This window comes from Dipodomys spectabilis, unplaced genomic scaffold, assembly GCF_019054845.1.
Source record: "Dipodomys spectabilis isolate Male_0828 unplaced genomic scaffold, ASM1905484v1 ptg000051l, whole genome shotgun sequence".
Lineage (NCBI taxonomy): Eukaryota > Metazoa > Chordata > Mammalia > Rodentia > Heteromyidae > Dipodomys > Dipodomys spectabilis.
Window position 1 is genome coordinate 18,765,264 of NW_024870728.1, and position 18,410 is coordinate 18,783,673.

The following is an 18,410-nucleotide window of genomic DNA, read 5'->3' on the forward strand; positions in this document are numbered from 1 at the left end:
TGTTGAAAAATTTATCTTACCAGTTTATCTCATTATGAAATTGTTTTAAAAATTATGTCAATAATACTGTAAAAGAACCAACAAAGAATGGAAGTGATGACAAATTCTTTGTCCTTCAAAAATCTACCCAGGAAATGATATCACCATCCACAGAGTAGCACATACTAGAAAAGTGAGAATTATCTGTACATGTCACTGTGTTTCAATGAACTATATGTTACAAATTTTTGGACTTCATACTCCATTTCTATGTCACTATCCAAATATAAGTCATCATTGTCTATCACAGAGATTACTACATTAGATAAAAGTCAACCCAAAATCATCTTCAGATCCAACTTCATATTCTTACAGATCATTGGCATACAGCAGCCAGGGTGGCAAGGTAAGTAATCTCTTTCTCCTCATCTTCTTCTTTTTTTTGGTCAGTCATGGGACTTGAACTCTGGGCCTGGACACTCTAAGCTCTTCAGCTTAAGGATAGCACTCTACCACTTGAGCCACAGTGCCACTCCTGGTTTTCTCAGGGGATTGAGATAAGAGTCTCATGGACTTTCCTGTCCAGGCTCATGCCTGTAATCCTAACTACTCAGGAGGATGAGATCTGTGAACCACAGTTCAAAACCAGCCTGAACAGAAAAGTCCATGAGACTCTCATCTCCAATTAACCACCAGAAAACCAGAAGTGATGCTGTGGCTCAAAGTGGTAGAGCACTAGCTTTGAGCTGAATAGCTCAGGGACAGTGCCCAAGCCCAGAGTTCAGGCCCCATGACCGACCCCCCCCCAAAAAAATCACCCCAAAACAAGAAGTCCCAGGATCTTCTGCAACAAAAACAAAGATGATTAATACTCTGCTGTAATACAGATGGGATCATTGAACAGGAAAGAACATTAGGTAAAACTAATACTTCACATAACAAAAACGTATCAGTATTCACCTGTGACAAATATACTACTTAAAGGGGTATTTGTGGGAAAAGTAGAATAGGTCATACAGCAACACCCTATACAGTTTTCACTGTTTTGCTGTAAACTGACACAGTTAAATAAAAAGGTGACACGTACATATTAGCATATATATATATATGTTTATACATATGTATATATATATATATATATATATATAAATTAGGATCTGAAATTATCAAAACAAACAAAAATGTGAGAAACCTGAAAGGCTATTCATTTAACAACTTTAACCTAACAAAGGATGAAACCTAAAGTATAAGCAGAGACTTACCAGACACATACAAATTTAAAACACTAAAACATGAAAATAGTCATAAACATAATAGCTAACCAAGGTAAATGCAGAGAAAAAAGTAATAAAATATAAGGCTTTTGCAGTCTCTCCCTGTGTGTCTATGTATCTTAAAATACACAATAAATATATTAATACCATGAATGTTTTTGTTTTTGTTTTTGTTTTTTTACCAAGTATAACATCATATCCAAAACACAAAATCTGCTGAGTGCAGGTGACTAAAGCCTATAATTCTGGCTATTCAGAGGGCTGAGATCTAATGATCACAGTTTGGAACCAGCCCAAGCACATAAACCTAAGAGCCAGTTACCAATTAACCAGCAAAAACCAAATGGAACTGTGGCTCAAGTGATAAAGAGCCATCCTTAAGCAAAGAAGCCAAGAACAATTTTAAGGACCAGAATTCATGCTCAAGTAACTCCCCTCCCCACAGAAAAAAAACACCAAAGCTTCCAAAAAGCATCAGAGAAAGTACAAAAATAAATAATTTACATATATCTGACTATGGAATATCAAAAACTACATAAATAAATATTAAACATATACTTAATTTGCATATGCCCATGGAAACTATGTTCTCCATATGTCAAGTTAAGTCACAAAGGAACTTTTATTAACATTTCTAAAGTACAATGTTTGCAATATGTTCACTCTGTAATAAAGATAGAAATTAAAAACTACAGAACTTATTCAAATTTGTCACTTTTTAAAGAAGAATTATTGATCAGCTGAGAATGTAGCTTAGTAGTAGAGTACTTGCCTAGCATGCATGAAACCCTGGGTTTGATTCCTCAGAAACACATAAACCAAAAAAACCAAAAAAACAAAAAAAAAAAACCACCAGAAGTGGCACTGTGGCTCAAATGGTAGAGTGCTAGCCTTGAGCAAAAGAAGCTCAAGGACAGTGCCCAGGCCCTGAGTTCAAGCCTCAGGACTGACAAAAAAAAAAAAAAATATATATATATATATATATATATATATATATATATATGTAAAATCAGATGGGGTGAATTTTATCAAAGTGTATATACACATATCAAACAATCTCTTTTTACAACTATTATACACCAACCAAAAGTGAGACCTCAAATTATAGATTATTCAAAATATAACTGGAATTAAGATATTGGAGATAAGCATCTCTGGGCATCTGCAGATGTAGTTAAGTTGTATATTTCTTGCCTGCAATACTCAAGCCTTGAGTTTAATCTCTAGCACCAAAAAACAAAGAAGAAAGGGGGCTGGGAAGGTAGCTCAGTGGTAGAGTGCTCTCCTTGCATGCATGAGGCCATGGGTTCGATTCCTAAGCACTACATAAGCAGAAAAAAATGGAGGTGGCGCTGTGGTTCAAATGGTAGAACGCTAGCCTTGAACTGAAAAGCTGAGGGACAGCGTCCAGGCCCAGAGTTCAGGCACCATGACCAACCAAAACAACAACAACAACAACAACAACAACAAAGAAGAAGAAAAGGCAAAAGGAAACAATAAATTAAATAAATTTTAAAATGAAAATCTATGCATGGTCTTAGATAATATGGTTGCAGAGTAGAATTCTTAGTGAAGACAAATTAGTTATTAAAACAATAGAAAGGAATTAATAGAGCACCAATGCATAATATTACTAATAAAATATAACATATGCCCTAATGAAATTGAGAATACAATTAGTAAGGGTAATAGCAGAAAAAAAAAAAAATCAATGATTCCTAACAAAGAAGCACTATAATCCCCTCCAGTCTAGCTGCCTGTCATTGTTTTTCTATTGAATGGCATTCTAATAAACTTTCTCCTAAACAACAACTATGCAAGAACTTTTGATAAACCAGGGCAGGTTGATTAAACTATTAGTAAACCAAATGAAGAAAAAAAGAATAGAGATATAACACAGAAATTCACCAACATGTTTTAATAAACATGTAGGTATATTCATATTTCATATGAAGTTTTAAAAATTATTTTAAGTTAATTATTTATATATTAACTCCATACAAAGTTGTAAAACAATTTAGGTGAACTGGACATATAAAATACAAGTTTCCAAAACTAAAACAAAAAGAATATCTAAAAGGAGCAATTGTTTTAAATGAAATAATTTCAAAATTACCCTTCCTCAACAAAAATCTCTAGCTCTGGATGATTTTCTGGGGATTTAAATGTCTTTTTTTATTTTTAATTTAATTTTAATTTTTTATTTTTATCTTGCCAGTCCTGGGGCTTCAACTCAGGGCCTGGACACTGTCTCTGAGTTTCATTTGCTCAAGGCTAGAGCTCTACCACTTGAGCCACAGCACTACTTTTTCTGTTTATGTGGCACTGAAGAATTGAACCCCGGGCTTCATGTATGTTAAGCAAGCACTCTACCACAAAGCCACATTCTCAGCTCTGATATGTCTTTTTTAAACTCCAAATATATCATAGATATTAACACAAAATACAAATACAAATATTATTATATGAATGTGAATATAAAATAAAAAAACTGGTAATTTCTTAACATAATTGCGCTTAAGATAAAAAGGCTAGAAATATCCTCTAAGATCAGAAACATAACAAGTATATCAGCTATCACTGCTATTATTTGTAATTCTTTCAGAAGAACTAGTTCAAAGAAATTTCAATGAAAAACAGGAAGCAAAATTGTCAATGGACAGTAAAATAATTATTTGTAGATGAAATCTTAGAACCCTAAAGAAACAACTGAAAATAACAAACAATAAAAGATTCTAGCAAAGTTGCTGGGTACAAAATCAATATACAAAAGTAATAGTTTCAATAAATACAAATAAAGGCCTATTAGAGGGTATAACGAAAGAAAATATGTCATTTATAGAAGCAATTTTTGGAAAAATAACTGGGCACAAACTTGAAAAAATACATCTTTTCCTCTCTCCTTCTAGTAGCATTTTAACAGAAAATGAATGCAAACTTCTATATTACAATATATATTTCACATTGATTTTGCAGTAGGAATCTCAAAAACATTTACTTCATAAGATAAAAAGAATGCTCCAGAGCAAATTCAGAGAAAGCAAAGGCATGAAAACAAGAATATTCCAGAAAAAAGCCTCACCTTTATTGAGGAAGTTGGACCATCTCTAGTTTACAATCCCCCACAATCTGTTGGAAATTTACTAAATGAGGATATTTACTCAACAATATATACTGTAAGTAATGACAGTGCTGAATAGTTGATCATTATATAAATGTGAGACAATAAGGATCTGATTTGATTAATCATTCCATATCCACAAGAAATACAGATAGCCTTTAAAATCCTAGCTACTCAGGAGGCTGAGATCGGGGGATCACAGTTCAAAACAAGCCTGAACTGGGAAGTCCATGAGACTCATCTCCAATTAACCACTAGAAATCCAGAAGTGGGCTGTGACTCAAATGGTAAGCCTTGAGCTGAAGAGCTCCCAGACAGAGCCCAGGCCCAGAGTTCAAGCCCCATGACCGACAAATAAAAATAAAAAAAAAGAATGCATCAGATGACCTGCATTTGCTCACAGGAAACACACACACACACACACACACACACACACACACACACCATTTTTTTTTAAAGGGGTTACAGTTACATGAGTAAGGTAATGAGTACATTTCCTATCGAGCATTGTTACCTCCTCCTTCGTTTTTCCCCTACCATCCCTTCCCTCCCATCTCCACAACTCCTCCCTCCCTCGCCCCCCGGCCCCCGAAGTTGTAAAGTTTGTTTTCAACCTAGACACACCAAATTTAACACAGGGCTCACAACTAGAAAATATAAAACAACTCCTATCAGAAAGAAATAAGATGGTAACAAATAGAGGGAAAGTCAAAAATTTGAGCTAGGACTTCTTGGTAAACAGTTGATGTCCACATGTACAGTAAACACATGAAAAGGTGCTTGGCTTCATCAGTTACCACAGAAAAAGCAAACGCAAACCACATTGAAATATCACCACATACTTGACACAACAGTAAAAATACACAAAGGAGAAGAAGGAGGAAGGAGAAGAAGAAAAGAGACAATATACGTATAAGAGACAGAGAGCCTGGATAGCTCAGTCTGTAGGGCATCAGACTTTGCGAAGCACTGGTGTCTCACACCTGTAATCCTAGCTACTCAGGAGGCTGAGATCTGAGGATCGCAGTTCAAAGCCAGCCTGGGCAGGAAAGTCCACAATACTCATCTCCAATAAACCACTCAGAAAACCGGAAGTGGTACTTAGCTCAAGTGGTAGGGGGCTCTCGCTTTGAGCTGAAGAGCGCAGGGACAGCGCCCAGGCCCAGAGTTCAAGCCCCACGACCGACAAAAAAATAAATAAAATAAAAAAGAAGAGAGAACAATATATGTGCAAGTCAGAGAGGAGAGCAAATGAAACTCAATGCTAGTGAAATTATACATCAGTAAACAAGTGTGAAAATCTGAAAACATATATATTAAAGCTGATCACATTGTACAGTCTCTGCTTCAGCCATTCTCCTCATAGACCAATGCCTCCGATAAATAAACACAAATATTTCTGAAAGACAGGTACAGGGATATTCACAGTAGCCATAGGCTGAAGAAATAACACTGTCACTACCAAATAACAATCATTAAAAGAAAGCATAGGAAAAATGGTATAGTCACACAGTATACTATAATCTGACAATGAGAGTCGGCCATCTATATCATCATAAAACAACAAGAATATAGTATAAACATTATAAGCTGAAAAGGCCAAGTACAGAAGAATTCACAGTAGAAGTAGACCCTTGGTATCACTGGAATATGGGTTCCAAGGAGATGGCCATTGAGGAAAATCCATGACATTCCACATTCCAGATGCCTGTAGCTCAGTCTTGTGCTACCAATGCCTGATTTACTTTTCCCATAACGCTTCTCACTTCCACTAAGGTAAAGAAGTGTAGCCTTCCAACAAATCTTAGACTTTCACTTTTATCATTTAAATTAAGCATATTCACTCTTGTTTATGGATCACTATTTGCTTTCTGTAAGGCATATTTTCACAAAAATAAAGGCAGAGAAACACTCAGTTCACATACAAATTAAATCCAAATGACAGGATGGATACAAGACTGAGAGTTCAGTATCACTGACTGTGTAATTCACACAAGAATTTAAAATGACTAATTTTTTTTAGTGTGTGTGTGTGTATGCCAGAGTTGGGCCTTGAACTCAAGGTTTGGGCACTGTACTTGAGGTTTTGTATAAACAAGGGTAATACTCTACCAATTGAGCCACAACTTCACTTCTAGCGTTTTGAAGATAACTGTCTCACAGATTTTCCTCTCCAGGCTAACTTTGAACCATGATTCTCAGATCTCAGCCCTCATGAGTAGCTAGGATTTACAGGAGTGAGTCATCCATTCTCAGCAAAAATGCTTGTTTTTGAAACTTCTTTTTATTTATTTATTCAGTTAATTACTTTAGCTAGCTAGCTAGCTGGTTATTACTATTTTTAACCACACTTAGTCAAAACTGCATGTGATATATCTGTGAATAAGGCAAGCTTACTCTATGATACATGATACCAATAATATACTCAAAGTAGTCATGACTAATCTCTAGTGCTAAAAGCCAGATGAGGGTCATGCATGTAAAAATGTATGGAACAAAAAGGGCTTTCTAAGGAGCTGGTGAGTTCTGTTTCTTAACCTGTGTGAGAGTTTCATGGATATGTTCACTTTGCAAACTTCCTCCAAGCTGTATATTTTATGATATACATACTTCTCTATATGTAGTTACAGTTCAGAAACAAAATCTATTAAAGCAAGTTTTTAGAATAAGACAAACTAAATTTTATAGGGGAAACATTATAATAATTAACTGAGAATTAGGAAATTTAAATAGTAATAAGGATACAGCCTTCTATTACCTAGTATATATAATATATTATATATAACATATAATGTAAACTGGTCATTCATTGTTTTCTCCTCCAAATCTATGATCTTCTCTCTTTCTACTTTCTTCTATGCTTCTTTGCTGGAGACTGAAGCCATAGCATTGATCCTCTTATGATTAGGTCAACAATGCAGGTGCCAATGAGAGAATGGTGGGAAAAGGGCGTGAGAGGTCAGCTATGTATTCCCCTGGCTCCAGATCCTTCTGTGAGGATGCTGTCATGGGGAAAGTGGTTGTATTCTACCATAGCACAGTTCCTTTGGTCCAGCCTCTTTCATTGCTGTGGGCCTCTCTGACTTAGGGTAACCATGGTCCTTCCCTTGCCTCTTCAAGGCTACAGGCATTAAAGTCTTCTCATTTCTGCTTCAGCTCGGATGCTTCACCACCCATTGCCCAGATTTGTGCTGACACTACAGTCAGTTCTCTTTAAATAACTCTTTCAGTGTCTGTAAAATAAGAACTCAAACTGGCATCTACTCTCTATGTTAATAGAAATAGGAATGTAGATTATTAGAACAGATAAGAAAGTTCTGAAACTTACAGAAATTTTAGTATCCGATAAATGTGGCAGATTTGTGAGTGACAGAAGTTACAGAATTTCATGTTTCAGTTTTTCCATCTCTAAACTATAATTTTAGGAATACATCTCCAAGGACCCTATTTCCCTGCTTCAAAAATATATGAAGGAAAAAATACATATATATATATATATATATATAATACATACACAAACTATCATATGTACAAACAATTTTATCATACATACAAAAATACATATATGTATGATACATATATGAAAATATTTTGCTTCATCACTTCAGAAAGTAGTCAGATTTGGACCAAGGATGCCATCATATAATAACTTTTAGAAATATGATTGGATCCTCACAAAATGAAATCAGAGATCAAACATAGTATATCCTAGATCATCTCTTTTGGATTATTTTACCATCACAGGGAAAGACAAATGGCTGGAATTCTTTCATTTGTTGAAAATCTTAGTGTAGAATAATTATAGAATTCTTACACCTCAAACAGCTACTACCAAAAAGGTCCAAGAACCCAGATTATATGCTGAAGCAGAATTCTACCAGAGCCTTTGACTAATAAGAGCGAGTTTCCTTCCTACCAGAAGGATTAGTCAGAGAAGGCTGCATATTTTGATCCTTCGTTTAATTGTCATTAACCAAGAATGGCTCACCAGATAACCAAACTGGTCACTTAATTACTGAACAAAGGTATATTTTAATAATACATACTCTAAACTTTCATAATTTGGCAGACCTCCAAATCTTAATTGATTTGTAGTTAACAATTGTAACAATTTTTATATCATCAACAATTATAGGGTCAATTCATTTGGTTACTTAGCGGTATATTTTTATAAACAAATTATTTTGGAGATGAACCATTTAACATTTTGATTCCTATTATGCATTCTGTTGTTAATTAATATTTTTATACTACCATGAACAATTGGGAATATCTGTTTCAACATTTTTATAGTATAATATCATTATGATCATGTTATAAAAATGTTATGCCAAATTCTACTCTTTGGAATATACTTTGTGAACTTTATGTCCTTTCATTAATTTGTTGAAGCAGACTTGACACAAGAAATTGCCTTAGAACTACATGGCTTGTCAAGTATCCTGTTTACATAGCAACAATAAACATGACCAAATAGATATCTTTTTTAAAAAAATTATACAGCAGATACTAATGTCTTACATCCCAGACCTCTATTTTTTTCATTTCCCAATTTTTACCAAAAATATAAAACCAAGGTAATTTCAAAACACCTGATGTTCAGTGTTTTAAAAGAAATAAAACTCATGAAGGATTTCAGTTACTTAAATTATTAAGCCTGTTTCCCACAGCCCTTAAAATACAATCTCTATGTCTCAGAGTTCCTATGCTTCCTCAAGCATCTCAAATCCTCTTTCTTTCACTGTGTTCAGCCATGACACCTTTTTGGATATTTTTCACCCTATTCAGATTGTTTCTTCACCTGAGACTTTACAAAGTGTTTGTTTTTCAGGCTCTTAGATCTCCTTCCTAATCTTGTCCTGAGAAAAATGTGCCTCCGTACCCTCTTTCAGATGCTCTGAGAAAAATGTGCCTCAGTACCCTCTTTCAGATGCTCTCCATCATTTAGCCTTGTTTTGCCATCTCTGTATTGTCATCTATTGAAATGACTTTCGTGTGTTTTGTTTATCATCTATTTTCCAAACTGGCTGTCTTCTCTGACACATTGTCTACCTTCTTTGCCAATTTATCTCCAGGACATAGCAAATTCTCAATAAATATTGGAAATACCTCTTCATTGGATGAATAAATAAATGAAGCTAGACTATCAGAGTAATGACCTACATTGATGGATAAGTAGCCCCAAATCAACTATCATCTTATATAAGTAGTTCTGATAATTTAATACATGATATGCCATCATATTCCTTTAAATGATATACAGAATATTTTTATCTCGGGTATTTATTTTCACAACCAACTAGCAACTTGTGTGTGTTCTCACCTGGGATCATCTGTCTTTTATGCCCAATGCTATTTTTTGCTTCTATTTGCCAAGAAACTCAGGGCCAAACCTGAGACCCAGCTCCAAAAGGCAAACAAATTTATGTGTTACCCATTTGGAGCACGGAACTCACTGCTTGAGTCATTGCAGAATAATTATTTACCTGTGTCTTATTTTATTCTTATTGTGTTGTGCTGTATGAATTTCTGTAAGTTGTCTCATATTCTATTTGAAATAAGTTAGAAGAAAAACAGCTACATGAAATACGAATGTCTATTAGTTCCACTGGAGAGTTCCAAACTCTTTCTCTTGGAGTTCTTCAAGTAATTGTCACCTGCAGAACTAAGGGGGCTCTTGAAAGTCTTTGATTACAGCTCAGCAGTTAATCAAATACTATCTTGTCGTATAGTCTAGTTACTTCATGATATACATTGCATAAATCCCATAAAACTTTAAGCCATTGGGTATTGCCTATGTTGTCCATCATACTTTAAATAGTATGTGCCCAACAACAAATGTTCAATAGTCCTTGGTTAAATTAATGGATGATCCAATCACCTAATATATTGATGGCTCAGCAAAAGTGTAAAACTGTAGTAAAAAAAAAAATCTCTAAACAAAACCAAACTCAGTTAAATACTGATACTATTCTCAAGTTATATCTATCAACAAGATGTGGAATTGGGGATTTTGTTTTAGCAAGAACAAAGAAAGCATTGAAGATGTTCAACTACATAAATATTAAGAGACAGTGTATGCCATGCTTTCAGGATACAGAATTTTCCTCAGTACAGATCCGTCAACTGTGCAATGCTTTTGTATTGATTCTAAAGTGCTTTTTGGATGAACTTTGAAAGCCATTTGCTGAGTGTAGGATTTTGTAGGCTTGGGGTTGTCAATAAATGTGTTTTGCTGCAATTAATAACTATATGCTCCCGCACCTGTGGAGAAGATGAAGCATTTTTCTAATTTCATGTTCAGCAATAAACATGAGCAACTGTCGGCATGGTTCCTCCTTTGATTCCAGCTGCCAACAGCTCAGAATGCTTTGAGTCAGGCTAACTCTACATTCCCTCATTAACTGGTGTCCCCATTTATTTTTCTGCCTAAATGGGTAGAGAAGTCATTTTGTTTAGCTCATTCGGATCTGTTGAGAAAGATACCAGCAAATCAACACCTGTCACTTTTCAGTAAATCCTAAGAGGAAATGGGCTTTGGAGCAGATTTGCCTTGGCAGGAAACAAAATGTTCAAGGATTGCAGCAAATCACTGAATTCTATGAAACTGCATCTCCTGCATTAAATTGGGAGGGGTGGCGGGATGAGTATCAACTCATTAGAGATGCAATTAATCCAAATCACTTATAAGACAATAAAATTTAATTATAGGTTCTTACTTTCTGAAAACCCACCAATTATTGTTAACAGGCTTTTTCTTGATCATAGCTAGGGAGTCAAATTTGTTGAGGCTATTTTTCCCACAGTTAATTTTTTTTAAAGACATTTTATGTTTAGCTACATAAGTTTGGTACAGCACTGTTTGTAATGATGGATTAAATACTTCACCTATATATACTCGGTCCCTATATTTTGGAAAATAATTAAAGGTTTCAAATAATGGATATTTTTGCTGCCATTGTTTTTGTTTTCATATGGCTGCTATTGTTTGGTAGTGATACTGGGAACTCAAGTAAGGGATACTAGCTTGCTAGACAAGTGTTCCTTGAGCCAAGCCTATGTGAGGGTTCATGCATACATATTTGTCATTTGCTGTACTTAAGGGACTTACCTTAAGAGAAGTGTTTTCAAATCTGTGAGATGAGATATCTGCTTCTGCATTGACTTTGGGCTTCAGAGTACAAACATGACAAAATATTCCAACATCTGAGAAGAAACTGTTGTTTATACACTTCTGGTTTTGTCATATCCTGTAGTGGATCAAGTATTATTTAATGCTTTCTGTATTAACAAAGACATTATTATAATTAGTTTTGTATCCATAAAATGTTGAACTGTCCTTAGACATGAGTATGTTATTTTGAAATGTACCTTCAGGCAGTAATATTGAAATTTGCAATGCATCAAGTACCTTTCTATTATGGTCTACCTCAATTAACTTACTTACCTACAGTACAATTGTACAAACTACCCAATTCGTTTCCCTGCCTTACCATTGGGAAAATTGAAGCTGAAGAAATGCAGATGTCATTAGGGATCTTACGTAGCAAGTTATTATTGGCAATAGATTTTTATATTCAAGGAGGCTGGATTTTAACCATCATGCAACAGACCTCTCACTTGTCTAGAAGGCCAAGAATATGTACACCTCACAGGAACACTCATTTCCTTAAAGTATACCGTTTATTGCTGTTGCAAAGCACTATGATTAATACCAAAAAGTCCTGGATATATGCATGTGAGGGGTAGCTGCCTTTAGAGAAGAATACATCCAAAGGGATTATTAAGTCACGGTTATAGTTTGATTCTTAGATTTAGCTATGTTACTACATCAGAAACTCCTGCCTCATCTGAATGGATAATTCCAGTTATGATTGTGTGTCTTTGTAGTCATTCAAAACCACAGTCAGCCCAAGCCTTGAACCCAATTGACTTGAAAGTATCAAATAAGACTGTTCCTTGGATGTGTCTTAAAATGAATAAAACACTGTTCACACATTGCGGCTGAGAGCTTTGAGGGGAATAGTGTTGCTGCTGGGAAGGCGTCTGTGCCAGGAGAACGTCAAACTCTTGGACCCATGGAAATGACTTGCATGTTGTCTACTTGGAATGAGAGGGTATGTGATTACTTTTGAGAAGCAGTTAAGTTCCTCACTCCCACTTCTACAATCTGATTTGTCCTTAGAGGTTGACCTATTTAACTGACAGAATATGACAGAAGTAAAATTGTAAGAGTACCTGCTGCTCCCACGTGGAACTCTGGAACTGTTTACTGTGCGAAAAGCTGATTGATATATATCTGCTCAGAGACAGATATATTGGAGAGGTCCAATGAGAGCACTCTGGTCAAAATTCTGGCTGGGCTGTGCTTCCGGTCATCCTTTTCAATGTACAATACACAGCCACGACGACTTCTTGGATCTCTAATACCAGTCAACATACCATACTATCACCCTAGCGAGTACCACAAAAGAATAAGAATCATACAGGCAAGTCTTACCCAACTGTCTAAGCTATATGATCATATGATATAATGAAATGGCTGTTTTAAACCACTAAGTTCTGGGGTAGTTTGTTATGGGGCGATTATGACAGAGAATGATAGGACTCCATCACAGGGAAAACAAACTTCACAATTCTACCATTATACAACACCAAAATGCCCAAGCCTGAAAGAAGCCACTTTAAATGGATAGATCCACACTTGGATCTGTCTAAATAATATGGCTACCTGATTATTCCCAGGAATGGATTCTCAGAGGACACCTGCAGTGTATTCAGAACTGAGCCATGCAAGCTGGCTATACTTCAGGAAGATTTCTCCATCACCTCCCCAAACTTCTGAACAGTCTTCTTAGGTTCAACATCCTCACAAAGACCCTGAATCAGTTCACAGGACTGAATGAGTATTCAGAGCACACACATCTCTTCCTTTCGGTTTGTCCATACCTTCCTTTTTCAACTGCTTTGATGGTCCTCTTGCTCTTAGTGAGTCTTTTCCCTGCTGTTCTCCTTTGCTGACTTGTTGCTTTTCCATACGCCTCACTTCATCTTTTTTGGTAGTACCTCAAGCCATCACTTTACCATGAATAGCCCTTGACTTGACATCTGAGGAGTGAAGATGCTAGAGGAATTAAAAGGAGATCACATAATTAAATTGTTAACATAGCTTAGAATACAGTGCTCAACACATGTTTGCCATTATTAATATTTTGTTACTATGCTTTAGCCTAATATAACCAACTCATACCAAAAAGTACCTGACTATGACATGAGAGCGTATTTTCTATATTGCTCTTGGGTTTATTCGGGACCACCTCTACAGTAATCATAAATTCCTTGATGAAAATAACCAAACTGACACTGAGTGCCAGCGGTCCACATCTATAATTGTATCTATTCAGGAAGCTGAGATCAAAGTTTGAAGTCAGCTCAGGAAGGAAAGTCTGTGAGACCCTTCTCTCTAATGAATGACCAAAACATAAGCTGAAAGTAGAACTGTGGTTCAAGTAGTAGAGCTCTAGCCTTGAGTGAAAAAGCTAAAAGACAGTGCCCAGCCCTGAGTTCAGAGACCCAGGATGATGATGATGATGATGATGATGATGGTGATGATAATAATAATAATAAGCTGCCCAGACTATCTCACCATGTCATAGTGGGTTGTAATATAATGTCCAGCTTCAACATGTACAGAAACCCTCATTCTCACTGAAGGCATTCCAGTAATTCCAATTTCTGCCAACTAAATTTTACTATAATCTTATGATTTTGTTCCGTGAAATTATATTGTCTCATGGATATATCCAAGATTTTACTCTTACCTTGTAGGATATTAACACTTTGTATTTTATTCAAGGCATTATTATATAATACTGAGGTGTATGTTCTTATATACTCAATTGAGAGTGATAATAATTTATCTCTAGAATGCTTTTTAATTGGGAGACCTCTAAACATTTTAATATTGCATCAGTTTTACTTTTATATTGATAAGTCAGTTGTAACTATTAGTATTTCTTTATGGGGCTCATTAATTTCCAATATAAACAGATATTTAATAAGATACAAATTTACAAATAACAAATCTCTTTTGAATCTTCAAAACAAAATACATGGTTGCCTACTAGTATTCTCCATTTGCATGTTTCTTTAACAACAATAATAACTTACATCATAACACTTACTCTCTACTCTGCACAATTCCAAGTACATAATTTACATTTTCTCACTAACTGTCACAATAAACTTTTTAGTAGTCACTATAACTACGTTACAGAGGAAATTGAGCTATGGAAAATTTAAACAATTTGCAAGATCATGCACCTACCAAGTGTCAGAAGTTGTTAGAACCCAATTAACCTTGTTCTAACATCTGGCTTTTAATTACCGACTCTAACCATTTTCAATCTGACTATAAAAACTCTGAAATTCACATACTTAAAACATAACATAGGAAGTGGCGCTGTAGCTCAAGTGGTAGAGTGCTCGCCTTGAGCTGAAGAGCTGAGGGACAGCGCCCAGGCCCAGAGTTCAAGCCCCACGACCAACCAAAAAAAAAAAACAAAAAAAAAAACATAACATATTCTTCTAATTCCCTAACTTTCTGGGACCAAAAAAATAATAATTATATGACTTCTTAACTATTTTACTAAAGTATGGTGTACATCTCTGAATCTAAGAAATCCAAATATATCTTCCTCTTAAACTCAAATCGTTCAAATTGGTTTCTGTTGTCAAGCAATTCTCTCTCTCAACCCTCTCTTTCCCTCAACCCTCTCTTTCCTTCCTTCTAACTCTCCCTCCCTCTCTCTCTTCTTTATTTCCCTATCCTCTGCTTTTTCTTATTCTCTCCTCTCCCTTCCTCCCTCCCCTCTTCTTCCCACATTGCGGTAGCCTCCTTGTCTCTCTGCTGCAGTTACATTTTATTCAACCCATTCTTCATTCTGCACTCAGAGTGAGTTTTCCCAAAGTGCAAAAGTAATTACCTCTCCTTTCAGCCTAAAACACTTGAACATCACCTTGTCTTTAACAACATGCTCCTGCACATGGCTTACCAGGCTGCTATATCAAGTCCCGCTTCCCTAGCCTAACCATCAATCCTGTGTGTTCAACGCTCCAGTTATACTCAGCCTTTTTAAGTTCTTCAGACTGTACATTTTTCTCACTTCAAGGACTTCGTGTGCAATGTTTCCACTGTGCAGACACATCCACACTTCCTTACCTTGTAAATTCTTATCTCTTAGTTTTCAGTTTAGCTGCTACTATAAAAAAAAAAAAGCTTCCCCCAACTGTACTTGTCATGTGTTTGTATGACTTTCCTACAGTATTAATTTTACTCCATTATGAAAGTATTTTAAAAGCCTGCAGTCATGGCTTTGTAAATCCAAAATCGTTGTGTTCCATGTTATTTAAGATAATGACTTAGTCAACAACAAGGTTGAGACTGAAGGCCCAGCACGAACTTTAGTTCAAAGTCTTTGTGGATCAAAAAGAGCATAAGAACTGTAACTAAAACCTAGGGGGAAAAATGTAATTCCAATCAAACATATCTCAGTATAATCATTTTAGTATCAACCTTTTGTGGGTCCAATAGTTTTGAATGGGAACTCTAAGTGTGAAAATATAATAGTCAATAATAGCAAATATGTTCCTACCTTCCATAGACTTGAGTGATTACCAGACTTATTTTCTCTCCACTTTAGGCATAGGGTTGCAGAAAAATGATGCTAAGGTGACCTGGAACTATTAATAATGAGCACCTTAATTGATCAAAGAAAAACATTGTTGATTACAACCAAGTCAGTCACATTAATATTCATTCAGGAAACAGTAATAAATGAACCTATGTCTTCCATATATTTATGAAACTATCCATTTTCTATCAGCTTTACAGACTTTACTTTAGGACAATAAAGCCCAACAGGATAAGTCAGGGACCATTCCAAGATAATTCAGCTAACGAGTACCTTCTGCTTGCATTCAGAGATCCTAAGAGCCCCACACATGCACAGATTTCAGTAGAACCTCACACCACAACTAAGGAACCAATAGTACTCTGCACAGCACCTAAGGCCTGTCATAAAGATTTAGCACTAGATAATCATTTTCTCTGGAGGTTTCTCCAATGTTCGCAAAGTCATGCCAGTGTTCCTTATTTCCTTCTGAAACAATAAATAAAATGTAAGCGTATTTTATATCAAACATTTATAGCCTTGGGTTTTAAAAAGTCTCCACCAGCTCCACATCACACATATTTTGTCTAGGAAAACACCAATTATTCGAAAGCTTCCTATATGTTTTAATTAGGAATGGGAAAGACCATATCTCAAAATGTGGAAAATGATACATTATGTCCCTATTAATTAGAACACATTTAAAGGGCCCATATGACAATCCTCTTGATCAGAGAGATGAAGTAAATATTATATTCTAATTAAATGATTCCTTATAAATTGCAGGTGTAGTATTCTATGAGGTAATTTGTAAGGAGTTCTAAAAAGTGTAAGCAGAATATCTCTGGTATAATAGTGGCCTCAAAATCCTACATATTTCAGCTTTTTATCTTGCATTACTGAAGGTTGAACTCAGAGCCTCATGCTTGCTGTACTACTTCCCACATACCAGGCGTTTTGCAGACACAGGCTCACACTAATTTTGCCCAGGCTGGCCTTTAATGATGATCCTCCTACCTCTACCTCCTAAGCACATGATAGTATGTCAGTACAATCATGCACCATCACAACTAGCATCTATGTTTCACTTCTAAGGCATCACATAGATAAGTAGAAAAAAAATGACTGAAAAAGAAAATTTGAGACAGGTATAGTGGTACACTCTTGTAATCTAGGCACTCAGGGATGTAGGAGGATTGTGAGCTCAAGGCCTACCAGAGCTACATTAATATTGAGAGCCTTTCTCAAGAAAACAAAAGAACAATAGCATGAGCATGAGAGAGAGAGTGAGCGAGCGAGCGAGCGAGCGAGCGAGCGAGAGAGAGAGAGAGAGCGAGCGAGAGAGAGAGAGAGAGAGAGAGAGAGAGAGAGAGAGAGAGAGAGAGAGAACAAGAGGCAGAGAATCAGGGACAGGGAGAGGGAAAAGAAGGAGAAAGATTATACTTAAATGCTCTTACATTTCAGCCTGAAAAGCATAGTAATTTGGGCATTAGCTATTAGAATATATCTTTCCTTAAAACAATATATTTTTGAGCCAGGTGTCGGTGGCTCATGCCTGTAATCCTAGCTACTCAGGAGGCTGAGATCTGAGGATCGTGGTTAAAACCCAGCCCAGGCAGGAAACTCTGTGAGACTCTTATCTCCAATAAACCACTAGGGAACAGGAAGTGGCACTATGGTTCAAGCAATAGAGGGCTTGAGCTGAAGAGTGCAGGGACTCAAATATATATTTATATTTATATATATACAAATATATATACATATATTTATATTTGAATTGTTTCTCTCCATCAATAAAACGTTTGAAACTTGAGTTCTGCATGAGAGCTATCCAGTCTTCATTACCACCACAGCAGTAATCTTTGAGATTACTGTGTGTGCAGAGATTTGAGATTCTTCTGAGACGGCTGCTGTCACTTCCTTTGCAGGTTTGTGTGCTTCTTTTAGGGAATATTTTACAATCGTACTTTGGTAGGCTGGTAGCTTCAAAAATGGACATTTGTTGTTGCCAGAAAAGCCTGTTCTTTTTATATTCAGCAACAATTAATAATTTTCTTTGTGAATATAAATCCTTTTAATAATGAAAAACTGATCTGTAAACATCAAATGGAATACACAACCAGTACTGATTTTGAGTTCCTGAGAGTTTTTTTTTTCCATTGCTGCCTTGATCTCAACAGCTGTAGGCACTTAAATTCTCTTTCTGGAGTCTTTGCACCCTACATTATGCACAAGAGAAGTAAAGACAATTATTACCTTTTTTTTTTTAACAGCAGAACCCAGGGAGCCACTCAGAGGAAGTGTAGACATTCTCTCTCCTTCTACATTACCTTCACATTCACCAATAGCAACAGCTTCTCATAA